The sequence below is a fragment of the Anabrus simplex genome, chromosome 7 (genome assembly GCF_040414725.1).
Source record: "Anabrus simplex isolate iqAnaSimp1 chromosome 7, ASM4041472v1, whole genome shotgun sequence".
NCBI classification, from domain to species: Eukaryota; Metazoa; Arthropoda; class Insecta; order Orthoptera; family Tettigoniidae; genus Anabrus; species Anabrus simplex.
Window position 1 is genome coordinate 258,203,121 of NC_090271.1, and position 12,216 is coordinate 258,215,336.

The window sequence follows — 12,216 nt, forward strand, 5'->3', positions numbered from 1 at the left end:
TATATAGCAGTAATCAGAGAGAGGGATCCGAGTCTTCGAAAAATAAAGGTATCGGCCAAAGAAAGATAAGAGCCACGAAGGGCGTGAAAATAAAAGACTCCTTAGGCCTCGAATGCACTAAAACCGTCGGGGTCGGAAAAGAACAAGAGTTGACCAATGCGGGTCGGATAGGATAGATGAAAGTGAGGAGCCAGGTAAAGTAAAGAATACAAGAGAAGAGGATACTGAAAAAATCAGCTGAAGAACGGGAAAGAAAGAGAAAGTGGCTGGTGATGTTTTGGAAGGGGAATATTAAGAAAACAAAAACATGACAAAGCTGTCCGTGGTCCTGCAGAGGCCGTAACGAAAGATCAAGAAGTACAGGAAGAATAACTGCATGTTTCTAAATATTAGAAAATCACTCCAAACTTATCTCCTCTTTTACAGATGTAATGAATTTTGTGTTATAGTTATTGGCGTCAGGAATTTATTGTCACTTGTAGAATTACTGTAGGTGATCCTCTCCCTGAGATAAAATAAAATAAAATGCTATACTGGTATTTTGTTATCCTTAGCTTAGCTGAAATGGTTTACATTCCATAGTTTTTCACATTAGTCATGAGGTCACTTGAGTGGTTATAATTGTACTCTGAAGACAGAGCAAAATACGTATTTCTATAACATTAGACTTAGCCTTAACATCAGCTGGTTGTCGACATTGAACTACAAGAAGACAGTAAAATAAACTTACTTTGTTTATGTTTTTTCAGTCGTGGAACAACTAGAGTTTCGTCCCAGTATAGCAGTGGGCTCATCAGTTGGAATGCTACTCCTTTCCAAGACGCTGGCGTCCAGTAAGCCGTTGAGCCACAACTACAAGCCTCCTATGTCGGATAACGCAGTGACGGTGCACTAGGGGAGATATACACCACCACTTTTATAAATCCTCCTACACCGGAGTAAACGCTGATGATTTCACGATTGAAAAGGCCAGAAGGGCTTAAATGTGTTTTTTTAATTTGCAATCGATGAAATTAAATTATGTTTCCTTCTGGGAACTTAATTAAAGAGAGTCCTAGGTTTTACTGGGGCAAGGAGTAAGACAAAGACAAGTATTAAATCATTTCCGGGACCAAGCAATGCAAGTTTCATAGTGAAATGTGAATAAACTACGTGTTAGGAACACAATAAATAAGCAAAACACTATTAATAACAAGGCCCGCACAGGTATCCCAACAGCTACAACTCCACGCCGAGATAGGACCATCATTGCGATTTCCAAACGAGATCGTCTCTGTTATTTATTTATTCATTTATTTATCTATTACTGTATTTATTTATCTTGTTGGGAAATTATGGAATTTTAAATTCTTTAAATAGAATTTATGCCATTTTTATGGTGATCTTCAACTGTTAAAGATCAATCAATCAATCAATCAATCAATCAATCAATCAATCAATCAATCAATCAATCAATCAATCAATCAATCAATCAATCAATCAATCAATCAATCAATCATGAGTTATCTGCATTTAGGGCTGTCGCCCAGGTGATTGATTCCCTATGAATTGTTGCCTACATTTTTGTTAAACATTTTGAAATTTATCGAACATTTCCCCTGATAATTTATACCAATCCTTTACTCATAGTCTTATAAATGAACATTTGCACCAGTTTTCCCCCTTGAATTCGAACTTTATGTTATGATGTTTCCTACTTTTAAAAGATCCGGAAATCGGTATGTAAAGTCAGGGAATAAGACACTACAGTTTAGGCTATAAATAATTTTATTCATGCTGGATGAAATCGTAGTTTATGGGATAGCGTATAAAATTAAATTTTTAAATACTTATGTCATTGGTCCTATAGTCCGACTCGTTGGCTGAATAGTCAGCGTACTGGCCATCAGTTCAGAGGGTTCCGGGTTCGGCCGGGTCGGGGATTTTAATCTTCATTGGTTAATTCCAAAGACCCGGGGGCAGGGTGTTTGTGCTGTCCCCAACATCCCTGCAACTCACACATCACACATAACACTATCCTACAGCACAATAACACTCAGTTACTTACACATGGCAGATGCCGCCCACCCTCATCGGAGGGTCTCCCTAACACGCGCTGCACTCTGCTAGAAATAGCCACACGAAACTATTATTATTGGTCTTATCGAAAAGTACAACAAGAAAAAATTGTAGAGAATAACATTTACGATCATTTATGTCTTATACAGCTTTACCGTACCGACTATGATAAAATAATTCATTAATTTAGACTTTGGTAAATAGTCCAGATTGACGTAGAGCATTCCTAACATGGAAATATTGTTCAATGGCGATGGTTTCTGTCATGATTATCTTAAGATGTAAAACCGCGTGGACATAGATCCGATATCGACAAGGAAAATGGGGAAGTATTGTAAGAAATGAGAAAATCCTAATGGAACGATCGCTTGAAGAACACGACAAGAGGTAAGACCCCAACTAGAGTAGTGTGGTGGATTGGTCAGTATGAGGGCCGCTGAACGCTTGAGGCGAGCAAATATTGTTTCACTGGTGGAAACTTGTTAAACCACTGAAAGGCATATGCCCGACACCTCAATAAACTGGGACGACACCAAGAGAAATTAGTATATCGGGCTTAGCTTTATCCAATCGACAGAGGCAGCGGAAGCTTAGCGGGCTAACCGAGAGGGCTGTCCGTGGTAGGTACCGAGTTCAAAAAAAAGAATAAGCAAGGAGTGAGAGGACAGAGGATACATACATCGAACCAAATACAAGAGTGAAGAATCAATTTAAAACAAGCTATATTTTAAGCATAAATGACTAGAACAGGTAATATATAAATCAGTTGAAGGATTGGAGATACAAACATATGATAAGGGCTCAGCCCACTTGACGACCAGAATACAATCGAGACAAATAATGATTAAGAATTCTTGGGGATACCAGTTATAATATTCAGCTATCTCAGAAGACCCGTATTCAAAAGAGAAAACACAATTAGTACCTAATAGATTACACGACTTCCAATAAAAAGGGGGGATTAGTACGCTTCACCACACCAATTAAAGGCCACTCTTACAATCTTTATTTGAAACTTCGAAGAAGGAAAGAGAGCTAAAACACATCAGGAGGAAAGAGAATTACATTACTCAATATCGGAATATAGGAAAGAAAAAGGGGACAGAGTGAGTACGAAAGGAAAGAAAGGAAGAAATGGGGGGGGGGGAATCCTTCCAGACTGCTTAAACACTACTACTTCGGTGATGTAAGCGACCACTCGGGCCTGTAGAAAATGTCCAAAAGGTGGCAACACTTCTATCATTCGTCCAAGCACAATTAGTCTTTTAAAGTTATGAAATTGATTAAGATTTTCGGTCAGAAGGACTCTTTTACAATGGAGACCGAGAAGCCACAAAATGATCAACCATTCAAAGTTCAATTCTTGATTAAAATAATGAAGGACCACAACAACGTATAAAATTTTGCTCACCCAGTCTTTTGAAGCACGATGCAGCTATTCACAAATTAAAAGGAAATAAAACATCGCTACGGGCCAGCCGCCAGCGAACAGTTCGCTCTCTCCACTTGAGTTAATATGCACTAAATGTCTGACCGTCGAAACGAAGGATTGGCTTGCTTATATACGAAGTGAAGAGATTCGAGAAGTTACTCGACGAAGATCACGTAAGTGTGACGTCACAGCCAGGCAGCAAGAGCAGTGCCGGAGAACAAGCCAGTCAGTAAACAGCTGGGCGAGCGAGCAGTAGAATGCAACAGATGGCAGAAGGTAAGATGAAGAACGGTCGTAACAGTAGCTATTGTTGCAGTGTAAGGGACCCTCACTAGGATTACTTGATTCAAGAACTGGAAAAAATCCAAAGAAAAGCAGTTCGATTTGTTCTGACTGAAATGAAATGTCGTATGGCTTTTAGTGCCGGGATATCCCAGGTCGGGTTCGGCTCGCCAGGTGCAGGTCTTTCTATTTGACACCCGTAAGCGACCTGCGCGTTGTGATGAGGATGAAATGGTGATTAAGACAACACATATATCCAGCCCCCGTGCCATTGGAATAAACCAATTAAGGTTAAAATCCTCGACCCGGCCGGGAATCGAACCCGGGACCCTCTGAACTGAAGGCCAGTACGTTGACCGTTCAGCCAACGAGTCGGTGCTGAAAGTAGCTGGGGAGTTAGATAACTTTGCACTTACTACAAGACTGTCCCGTCAACGATGGTTACTGTAGCTAGTAGAATATATTGCTATCTATTCTTGGTGAGATGCAATGTTTATAGTGCACTTGGATAACTTTCCGCATACTACAAGACTGTCCCGTCAACTATGGTTACTATAGCTAGTAGAATATATTGCGATCATTCTTGGTGAGATACAATGTTTATCGTGCACTTGGATATCTTTGCACATACTACAAGACTGTCCCGTCAACGATGGTTACTGTAGCTAGTAGAATATATTGCGATCCATTCCTGGTGAGATGCAATGTTTATAGTACACTACTGTGTGTTTCCTGATATGTTGTAGAACATTTTCCGTTTTTATTGCATTTTTGTTGATCTGTCTCAGTCTCACCCTTGACTTTGGCAATTTGAAAGTGACTGAGGTATGAGCTGTGCTTGTACCTGCGAATAGTGTGGAAGTGACGCACGTAAAGTCTATTGGAATGTAAAGTTGCTTAGAGAAAGAATGAGAGCCTGATACAACAAACTCTCGATCATCCGGGCTCATCACCGGACATATTGTGACACTTCAACACCTGGCGACTGAAACCCAATGTAAACAAAACAGAGATAAGTACCTTTCATCTACACAACAGAATAGCCCCTTACATCCCATATCTTCAGTTCATAGGCCAACAGTTAAAATACTGTGCTCATCCAAAATACTTGTGTATTGTGCTGGATCGCTCTTTGACGTATAAAGAACACCTCTGCAGAACAGCAGAAAAGGTTAAAACACGTAACAACATCCTTCATAAACTCAGTGGCACTGGTTGAGGAGCAAATGCTAATATCCTCCGAAAAACAGCTCTTGCCCTAGTACACCCAGTTGCAGAATATTGCAGCCCTGTGTGAATCAACAGCGCACACACAGGAAAAGTTGATGTCCAGCTGAATGATACCATGAGGACAGTGTCTGGCACACTCAAATCCACACCACTTAAATGGCTGCCAGTATTAACTAACATCCATCCTCCTCACCTTCGAAGGCTAACTGCTCTGAAGAAGGAATGGTTAAAATTTACTGCAAATATACTCTTGCCGATTCATCAGGACTGCAACCCTCAGAAGCATGGAAGATTAAAATCTCGACATCCATCATGGCAACTAGGAAAGACGCTGGTTGAGTCACAGTACAACATGAATAATTCCTGGAGGGAAGAGTGCGATGCTTCAAACCCTGACCAGCTAGGGTTGATATTTGACCTTGTAGGAAACTTGCTGGGTTCAACTTGCCAAGAAGAATCTGGGCTTCGTTGAACAGAGTGCGGACCGGTCTTGGAAGATTCAATTTCTGGCTCCACAAGAGGGGAAGAATTTCCAGCCCTTATTGCGACTGTGGTGACGTGGCTCAAGCAGTCCACCATGTTGTAATGATGTGCCCACTTCGGAGCTTCCAGGGAGGATACCACGAACTTCATGCGGCAAGTGAAGAGGCCGTTAATTGGCTACATTCTCTGGACATTAAATTATAAGTTACATTACTAAAAATTGATCCTTTGTCCAGTTGTTGTTCTATCTTCTTTGTGTGTATATTGCGCCCTGGTGGGGGTGTGATAAGCGTCATGCAATTGTAATTATTTGTTAAAGAATATATATTTCATTTTCAGAATAAAGAATATCTTACTGTACATACAGTAAGAGCAGGCCAGGCCGAGATGGTATGGTGAAACATGCACAGACTATTGTCTCCACTGAGATTAACAAAAACAATGAACGGCAGAATTAGAATTCTCAGAAATTGTGACAACGAGGAAAGGGAGAGGATAATTTGTTGCCAAAGTTTTTATAGCCCCGGGCAGAATAGGTAGTGGCAACAGCGCAAAGAGCCGGGTGCAAATTTCTGAGAAATGATGGCAGGGTATCTCCATGTACTAGCGGGAGTTGAACGCGGGGTTGGCACTGGAAGAAAAAAATATGAGCCTTCCCGGTCCCGTGGTTTAGGTGGACCAATGGAAAATTTCACTTGACCAAAGCAAGGCGACAACTTCGTATTGTAAGAAGCACTAGCGAGGCTAACTCCGCGGATTAAACTGATAGAAGGGAGTGAGTTATCAAGTCAGAATAAGGTGGAATTTAGGAGCCTTACTATATTATAAAACTTATAAAATGTTAATAATTGCGGGAGATTGCATGGTGTAATTCTGAGAATTCATGGACGCTATTCGTTGATTGGCTACCGACCAGGGACGCCACAAAAGAGCGCGAAATCCCGAGCCGGGATACGGCAGCTAAATTCGCAAATATAACGATTACCAGCGAACGACAATAGTTGAGAATTGGTATAGAGCCTTTGAGAACATAATTACATCATTGGATATCATATTTAAGCCACGGGCCGAACCGCAAATTGTCGTATGAAGATATCGGGACTGCGCGTCCCAAGATGAACTCCGGAGAACTCGGAAGAGAAGGGATACAAGTATAAATATGAGGTCGTGGACAAGGACTGACAACTACTCCTGACAAAGTGTCGGAGTTCATACCACGCCTGGGGTGCGTGACAACTTCTGATAATTTGTTCGAGCCGTGATTACGCCAGGGGTGCGTGTGTGTACTTACCCGTGGAGTAGGGTTCGAAGTATTATATTGTTACATAGTACAGTGATTCGTAACGTGATGTAGCCCATATTACAGCCTTGAGCAGTATACTAGTATGAAGTGTTTCAAATAGACAGGACTCAGTAAAGCATAACTTACGGAGTGTGAGATTCTACCAACAGCTTAGGAAGTGCGTTACGTGAGAACGGTCACGAGTGTTTATGTCACCTAGTAAACAGTCGATTCTAAACTGATACCTGGTCAGCTACACGAACGTAAGACGGGAAATTCAAGTGCGGGCACGGGCCGTTGTAAAGGGGATCCCGAGGTATCCCATGTTCCTAGTGTCCGGGAAAGGAATGAAGAATGTATATCTACATTAAGTGGGCTAGATACAAGGCCGAGAGTGTAAAATTTGTGAGTAGAATTTAGGGTGGAAATTATTCCAGAGTGCAACAGTTATTTTATTTGTTTTTATTCAAAATGTGTAAAGTTGAATAGGGTCAAGGATTAATTCTTCAAGCTGGCATGAATACCAGTGGAATGCAGTGCTAAAACCCGGAGGGGCTAGGCTCCTTGTCCGGTTTTAGCAGACTACAAGGGCAGAGATGAGTAACCTTTTAAAATATTTGTAGATTGCTATCGTTAGGGGGAGGAAATCATATTAATTCATCATGTAACTTAATTGTGAAACGAGCCGTTTCCGGCTCGTATAAATTCAAAGATAGATAGACAAAGAGACAAATTAATATGTACATAATTAGATCAAGCACTCATCATAATTTTGATTAATTAATAGAGTAAAGTAGGGTTTATTTGATCATTCAAGTGCTTGAGTTGTTTGATACGATATGGAGCACGTTTCACGTAAAGATAAGGTTAATAATCATTTTAGAAGTGCTTCCAAAGTGCTTTTCCGGTATCTGAACGTTTATCGATATTAAGGCATGTTGTTAAGATAATCCAGAGGTAGGGTTGCCAAGTGATGTAAATTGTTGTGGGACGGAATGAAGTCCATTGATTTGTTGTAAATATCGCGAAGTTCGCCAGTGGACAAAATAATCATCTGTATAAGTGTCGGAGTAGTTACATTAAAATTGGGTAATGTGTAAAGGCGTGTTTAATAATAATCTTTGAGAATAAAGGCACGGGCATAGTTGGATAGAATGATTGCAAATTAAAGTAATTTAAATGTGGAGATAATATGTGGCGTGAATAATTAATTTGGGCATTGAATCCGATTTTAACACTAATTGTTGATTTAACGTTTTTGGACTCCATAATAATCATAAATAAATTCTGGTAGAAACGAGATAGGCATTTTGATAATATGGTCACGCTATGTTTGAGACCCAGAGTGATTTGAGCCAAAAGTTGAGATTTGGAGTTTTGTGGGACAGAAATCCGGCCCGAAATGAAAGTGAATTGTACTGATGTTGATGAATAAACAGATGGATCATAAGGCCTACATAGAGGTTGTATTTCTATACCGGTGTACTGAGTGCCAGAATAGAGTCCACACACCGAGGGTTAATTAGTGAAAATGTTTTGAAGTGTTCCGATGGATAAATGGACTTCAAAATGGAAAAGGAAGGAATAATTTAACACTTGCAGAGATTGGAGGTATTTGCCCAACTGCGAGGTGTTATGGGATTTGATAATTGTCTTAGGAGCATATGGTCTCCATGAATTAACGACAGTACGAAAATAAGGTTGCGGGTTCGAACACTATTATGTCCCGACCGATGTGAATTCGGATCTTGGTGATTTCTGTTTGGGAGAGAACGTATGTGACTAAATTATAAGGATGGGGAATAAAAATAAAGATTCTCGAAAGCATAAGCATATTAATAATAATAATATTCCAAGTAAATCATGTCTGGATTGATTAGTGCCAAAATAAATCGGAATTGTAAAAGGGGTTATGCGTTAAACATATTAAGAGTGGACTACCGTGTAACAAGCGAATTTTTTTAAATTAATAATAATAATAATAATAATAATAATAATAATAATAAAAAATAATATTTGAAGAATCAGAAGAATTTTTTATTTTTATTTATGAACACAATAATGATGGTGGGAATTGAATTGAAATTTTCAAACCACTTTAATAATGATTATATTTGAAGTATAAAAAAAAGAAGCTACTTTTCTTTTGAAGAAGAAGAATTTACTTTTTATATTTTGGACATAATGATGATGTTGGGAGTTGAAATGAAAAATTTGATATTTTTAACTAATAATGATAATAATAATAATAATGAGAATATTTGAAGAAGGAGAAGAAGAATAAAAAGGAAGCTACTTTTTTATTTCAGATGAGAATAAAAAGAGCGAGAAGTTGAAGTATTATAGCGAGGATGATTACGGGTTACGATAATCACGATCTCCAATAATAAATATAATAATAATAATGTCGATAATAATAATAATAATAATAATAATAATAATAATAATTTATTATTATTTTTATTTTATTTTATTATTTCGGATGCTGATGATGAATGATACTTGGGAAGTCAGCTGGCGAATTAACGTAATAATGTCAAGTTGTTGTGAATAATAAGTTAATAGTTGTAAAATGAAGGCAAATCCCTACATCTGGGCCATTAGGTTAGAGTCGCTTTGTCGTTTCCTTCAACTAACGATTAGCATATCTTGGTTAGGAACCCGGGGAGAGTTTGTAGTTTCCCGGGTTGGTCTCATCTCAATCAAAGTGGAGGCGATAACATAGTCCATGTGATCGCGCCCACTTAGCCAACAGGTAATTGGTCCACGACCAAATATGGTCATGGTGTTAACGAAGGTAAATCTGATACCTTCAGATATCAACGGTTCCACCATCCAGATGGAAGGGTGGTCAAAAGTAATAAATATTATGTAATCATTTTTCAGGAATAATTTGCCAAATTACCGGCAAATCAGGGGTCAACAGATTTTGATTGTGTGTAAACATCTATTTTGTTTACTTAAATAAAATACTCCTTTAGCATTTGCAAGGAAACAGTTCCAGGTTCTTGTTCTTGTAGAATAGTAAACCCTCGGTGACCGTTTAAATATCCGTCCCCATTCCTAGGACGGAGCCTTCATAATTTTCCTTTGATCTGACTATATATATAATTTGTGTGTTTTATGATGAGACTTAAGTTAAAGATTAGAGTGTCCCGTTCAACCCTGTAGTACTGATTGGATGGCGCCCTTACATTTAGTTTGAGATCTTATATCTCAAAATATAATTTATTTTGTTTATTAGTTGCGATAGATTCGGACCGTAACACTCCCTGAGATAAATGCTGGTTGGGACTCAGGCTTTGAGCGGGTACAATATATATATATAGTTTCTCTGTACCCTCTTTACGCCATAAGAAATAAATAAATAAAACCGGACATATTCATGTGGATAACTGAACTTTGTATATATTAATGCGGAACGAAATTTGTGACAATACAGAACATACATGCCTTTGCTGGCAAGATGTATTGTTTAAAGTGCACTATGTCTTCTGGTACGGGCTAGAGTAATGTTGTCACTTTCATTGATCTGTCTCAGTCTCATCCTTGGCTTTGACAATATGAAAGTGACTGATGTATGAGTGATGCTAGTAATACCATTCCTTATGCAGCCAGTCCCTGTTATGAATGGCGTGAAAATATCGCTAATAGGGTCGGTTGGCGAATGCATTTCAGTGGGCTTGAAAGACTGATAAGTAATAGCAACTCGTGGCTCAGTGAGAAAAGCAACGGGAAACTACCTCACTCCTCATGTCCCTAGTACGCCTCTTCAGTGAAGCCTAGGCTATTTATGACAGCTGTTGACGGAGCTGTGGAGGATCAAAGCAGCTTCGGGCTGAATACCCAACATACATACATACACAGAACATACAATGCTGTTCGAAAATGTAATAATGTCAGACAATTAACACTTTCAATAAAGTAGGCCAATATAAAAATTACATAACCTACAACTTCTATTGTTGGTAAAACACTTGAGGTACAGAAAGTATACACCAACCCCATAATCATTCGCTAATTTATTTACTGATTCTCCTTTCTCGAACTTTTCAATTAATTCAAGGTTTGGTTTTAAAGTTGCAAGCACTTTATGTCGCTTCGTAGCCATGACTGCTGTCACAGAACACCAACGAAGAATTGGTATGCAGTATATTATTTTGGTGTTTAGTACTCGAACAAAGCGCTCGAATTTCAAGCGTATTAAAAGAATCGTGAAAAAATGAAGGAAATGCAATAAAAATAACAATACAATAAACCTCGTGGGTGCACGGATAACCCGCAAACCAGATAATCCGAACCCGGATAATCGGGTATTTACTGTATTGTATTTCCTCGCCGGTACACTTTTCACAGAAACGATTGAACCTATAGGTATAATGCTTGTTGTAAGTACCAACAGAGTTTGTGTCTACATGGGAGGTGAATTCTATTTTGGTAATGATTTTCATAAGTCTGTGGTGGGTGAGTAAAAGTTTTCAGTCCGTACCCGCCTCGTAGACGGTAACGCCATCTCTTAGGCCAGGAAGATTTGTGGTACTAGTGTAATTTTCGGGGAAGGTAAGGTGGTTGTGACCATGACCTATACTAGGAACAATCGCGACATTCGCCTTAGTGCAGGAGAATGCAAAACCACGAAAAACCGTTCTCAGGAGAGCAGATGGTGGGGACCAGCACTCCTCCGCCTCCCGATGCAAAGGCGTATAGCCACGATAGAGCCGTGGCCACCACTCCTCTGCTCGGTTGGATGGTCGTAGTGCAGAGCTGTCAGACCACGGAACAGCCAACTTTGCATTCGCCGACCCTTAAGTTTGTTAGAATATTAAATGCGAGGAGAATAAAATACCGTAACCTCATTCCACTTCTGAGCGACCATACATTTCACCGGGCTTGGTACTGTGATATGTAATAACCCATTTTGACTCAGCGAGGAAAATAAACCCGAGGAAAACTACCTCACTTGTTCTTTCTCTAGTAGGCCTCACCAGTAACACTTTAGCTGCAGATGACAACTGATGTTCGAGATTTTGGGGATCCGACCAGCCTTCATGCTGACGGAGTCAAAACAGGCGGACAGACAGACAGACAGACAGACAGACAGACAGACAGACAGACAGACAGACAGACAGACAGACAGACAGACAGACAGAATTCAGTGCAAGGATGAAGAAGTACTGGCAGAATGTGAAGTCAGGATTTGTGAAAAATAACGTAAAGACTGTAAAACGTGGTCCATATATGGTCGGAACGGTAATAAATAAATAAAAATAATAATAATAATAATAATAATAATAATGCAAAACCACGAAAAACCGTTCTCAGAACAGCAGATGGTGGGGACCAGCACCCCTCCTCCTCCCGATGCAAAGATGTATAGCCACGATAGAGCCGTGGCCACCGCTCCTCTGCTCGGTTGGACGATCGGAGTGCAGAGCTGTCAGACCACTGA